A 5,198-nucleotide genomic window follows, 5' to 3' on the forward strand; every position below is an offset into this window, starting at 1 on the left:
GGCTAGGAAACTTAACCATCTTTGATTAACGAGCTAGTCAAGTAGAGGCATACTAGGGACACTATGTTTGTATATGTATTCACACATGTAATAAGTTTCCGGTTAATACAATTCTAGCATGAATAATAAACATTTATCATGATATAAGGAAATATAAATAACAAATTTATTATTGCCTCTTGGGCATATTTCCTTCAGTCTCCCACTTGCACTAGAGTCAATAATCTAGTTCACATCATCATGTGATTTAACACCAATAGTTCACATCTTTATGTGATTAGTTCATATTTCCATGTGACTAACACCCAAAGGGTTTACTAGAGTCAATAATCTAGATCACATCGCTATGTGATTAACACCCAAAGAGTGATCATGTTTTTCTTTTGAGATAAATTTAGTCAACGGGTCTGCCACATTCAGAGCCGTATGTATTTTGCAAATTTTCTATGTCTACAATGCTTTGCACGGAGCTACTATAGCTAATTGCTCCCACTTTCGATATGTATCTGGATCGAGAGTTAGAGTCATCCAGATCGGTGTCAAAGCTTGCATCGACGTAACTCTTTACGACGAACTCTTTGTCACCTCCATAACCGAGAAACATTTCCTTATTCTACTAAGGAAATTTTTGAGCGCTGTCCAGTGATCCACTTCTGGATCACTATTTTACCCTCTTGCCAAACTTATGGTGAGGTACACAATAGGTCTGGTACACAACATAGCATACTTTATAGAACCTATGACTGAGGCATAGGGAATGACTTTTCATTATCTTTCTATTTTCTGCCGTGGTCGGGTTTTGAGTCTTTACTCAGCTTCACACCTTGCAACATAGGCAAGAAGTCCTTCTTTGACTTTTCCATTTTGAACTACTTCAAAATCTTGTCAAGATATGTACTCATTGAAAATATATCAACCATCTTGATCTATCTCTATAGATCTTGATTCTCAATATGTAAGTAGCTTCATCGAGGTCTTTCTTTGAGAAACTCTTTTCAAACACTCCTTTATGCTTTCCAGAAAATTCTACATTATTTCCGATCAACAATATGTCATTCACATATACTTATCAAAAATGTTGTAGTGCTCCCACTCACTTTCTTGCAAATACAGGCTTCACCGCAAGTCTGTATAAAACCATATGTTGTGATCACTTAATCAAAGTATATATTCCAACTCCGAGATGCTTGCACCAGTCCATAGATGGATCGCTGGAGCTTGCACACTTTGTTAGCACCTTTAGGATTGACAAAACCTTCTTGTTGCATCATATACAACTCTTCTTCAAGAAATCCATTAATGAATGTAGTTTTGACATCCATTTGTCGGATTTCATAAAATGTGGTAATTGCTAACATGATTTGGACAGACTTAAGCATCGCTACGAGTGAGAAAATCTCATCGTAGTCAACATCTTGAACTTGTCGAAAACCTTTTGCGACAATTCGAGCTTTGTAGATAGTAACACTACTATCAGTTTCCGTCCTCCTCTTGAAAATCCATTTATGCTTAATGGCTCACCGATCAACGGGCAAGTCAACCAAAGTCCATACTTTGTTATATTACATGGATCTCATCTCAGATTTCATGGCTTCAAGCCATTTCGCAGAATCTGGGCTCTTCATCGCTTCCTCATAGTTCGTAGGTTCGTCATGGTCAAGTAACATGACCTCCAGAACAGGATTACAGTACCACTCTGGTGCAGAATGTATTCTGGTTGACCTACGAGGTTCGGTAGTAACTTGATCTGAAGTTTCATGATCATCATCATTAACTTCCTCACTAATTGGTGTAGGTATCACTAGAACTGATTTCTGTGATGAAATACTTTCCAATTCGGGATAAGGTACAATTACCTCATCAAGTTTTACATTCCTCCCAGTCACTTCTTTTGAGAGAAACTTCTTCTCTAGAAAGGATCCATTCTTAGCAACGAATATCTTGCCTTCGGATCTGTGATAGAAGGTGTACCCAACCGTTTCCTTTGGGTATCCTATGAAGACACATTTCTCCGATTTGGGTTCGAGCTTATCAGGTTGAAACTTTTTCACATAAGCATCATAGCCCGAAACTTTAAAAAACGACAGCTTATGTTTCTTGCTAAACCATGGTTCATACGGTGTCATCTCAACGGATTTAGATGGTGCCCTATTTAACGTGAATGCAGCTGTCTCTAATGCATAACCCCAAAACGATAGTGATAGATCGGTAAGAGACATCATATATTTCACCATATCTAATAAAGTATGGCTATGACGTTTGGACACACCATTACGCTATGGTGTTCCAGGTGGCGTGAGTTGCAAAACTATTCGGCATTGTTTCAAATGAAGACCAAACTCATAACTCAAATATTCTCCTCCACGATTAGATCGTAGAAACTTTATTTTCTTGTTACGATGATTTTCCATTTCACTCTAAAATTCTTTGAACTTTTCAATGTTTTAGACTTATGTTTCATCAAGTAGATATACCCATATCTGCTCAAATCATCTGTGAAGATCAGAAAATAACGATACCCGCCGCGAGCCTCAACACTCATCAGATTGCACACATCAGTATGTATTATTTCCAATAAGTCAGTTGCTTGCTCCATTGTTCTGGGGAACAGAGTTTTAGTCATCTTGCCCACGAGGCATGGTTCGCAAGCATCAAATGATTCATAATCAAGTGATTCCAAAAGCCCATCAGCACAGAGTTTCTTCATGCGCTTTACACCAATATTTCCAAAACGGCAGTGCCACATATAAGTTGCACTATCATTATTAAGTTTGCATCTTTTGGCTTCAATATTATGAATATGTGTATTACTACGATCGAGATTCAGTAAACCATTCACCTTGGGTGTATGACCTTAGAAGGTTTTATTCATGTAAACAGAATAACAATTATCCTTGACTTAAATGAATAACCGTATTGCAATAAACATGATCCAATCATATTATGCTTTACGCAAACACCAAATAACATTTATTTTAGGTGCAACACTAATCTCAAAGGTAAAGGGAGCGATTGTGTGATAGTGATTTTATCAACCTTGGAATCACTTCCAACTCACATCTTCACCTCGCCCTTAACTAGTCTCTGTTTATTTTGCAACTCCCTTTTCGAGTTACTACTCTTAGTAACTGAACAAGTATCAAATACCGAGGTGTTGTTATAAACACTAGTAAAGTACACATCAATAACATGTATATCAAATATATACTTTTTTCACTTTGCCATCCTTCTTATCCGCCAAGTATCTAGGGCAGTTCCACTTCCAGTGACCATTTCCTTTGTAGTAGAAGCACTCAGTTCCAGGCTTGGGTCTAGCTTTGAGCTTCTTCATGGGAGTGGCAACTCGCTTTCCTTTCTTCTTTGAAGTTCCTATTTCTTTCCCTTTGCCCTTTTCTTGAAACTAGTGGTCTTGTTAACCATCAACACTTGATTCTATTTCTTCATTTCTACCTTCACCGATTTCAGCATCGCGAAGAGCTTGGGAATTACTTTCGTCATCCCTTGCATATTATAGTTCATCACTAAGTTATAGTAACTTGGTGATAGTTACTAGAGAATTTTATCAATTACTATCTTATTTGAAATATTAACTCCCACTTGATTCAAGCAATTGTAGTACCCAGACAATCTGAGCACATGCTCACTGGTCGAGCTATTCTCCTCCACCTTGTAGGAAAAGTACTGTTAGAGGTCTCATACCTCTCGACACGGGCATGAGTATGAAATACCAATTTCAACTCTTAAAACATCTTATAAGTTCCGTGGCATTCAAAACGTTTTTGAAGTCCCGATTCTAAGCTGTAAAGCATGGTGCACTAAACTATTAAGTAGTCATCATACCGAGCTTTGGCAAATGTTCATAACGTGTGCATCTTCTCCTGCAATAGGTCTGTCACCTAGTGGTGCATCAAGGACATAATTCTTCTGTGCAGCAATGAGGATAATCCTCAGATCACGAACTCAGTCCGCATCATTGCTACTATCATCTTTGAACTTATTTTTCTCGAGGAACATATCAAAAATTAACGGGGAGCAACATCACAAGCTATTGATCTACAACATAGATATGCAAATACTATCAGGACTAAATTCATGATAAATTAAAGTTCAATTAATCATATTACTTAAGAAATCCCACATAGATAGACACCCCTCTATTCATCTAAATGATCACGTGATCCAAATCAACTAAACCATGTCCGATCATCACGTGAGATGGAGTAGTTTTTAATGGTGAACATCACTATGTTGATCATATCTACTGTATGATTCACGCTCGACCTTTCGGTCTCTAGTGTTCCGAGGCCATATCTGCATATGCTAGCCTCGTCAAGTTTAACCCGATTATTTCGCGTGTGCAAAACTGGCTTGCACCCGTTGTATGTGAACGTAGAGCTTATCACACATGATCATCACGTGGTGTCTCGGCACGAGGAACTGTCGCAATGGTGCATACTCAAGGAGAACACTTGTACCTTTAAATTTAGTGAGAGATCATCTTATAATGCTACCACCGAACTAAGCAAAATAAGATACATAAAGGATAAAAATCACATGCAATCAAAATATGTGACATGATATGGCCATCATCATCTTGTGCCTTAGATCTCCATTTCCAAAACACCGCCATGATCTCTATCGTCATCGACATGACACCATGATCTCCATCATCTTGATCTCCATCAACGTGTCGTCACATGGTCGTCTCACCAACTATTGCTTTGGCAACTATTGCTATCACATAGCGATAAAGTAAAGCAATTATATGGCGCTTGCATCTTATGCAATAAAGAGACAACCATAAGGCTCCTGCAGTTGCCGATAACTTTAACAAAACATGGTTATCTCATACAACAATTTATATCTCATCACGTCTTGACCATATCACATCACAACATGCCCTGCAAAAACAAGTTAGACGTCCTCTACTTTATTGTTGCAACTTTTACGTGGCTGCTACGGGCTGAGCAAGAACCTTTCTTACCTACGCATCAAAAACCACAACGCGCTATAGTGATTGCTTTTTGATCTTCAGAAAGTACCTTGTACATTGAATCTGATTCAACTAAAGTTGGAGAAACAAACACCCTCTAGCCATCTGTGTGCGAAGCACGTCGGTAGAACCAGTCTCGTGTAATCGTACACGTAATGTCGGTCTGAGCCGCTTCATCCAACAATATCGCCGAATCAAGAATCAA

Source organism: Triticum urartu, chromosome 6 (genome assembly GCF_003073215.2).
Source record: "Triticum urartu cultivar G1812 chromosome 6, Tu2.1, whole genome shotgun sequence".
In the NCBI taxonomy this organism is placed as follows: domain Eukaryota; kingdom Viridiplantae; phylum Streptophyta; class Magnoliopsida; order Poales; family Poaceae; genus Triticum; species Triticum urartu.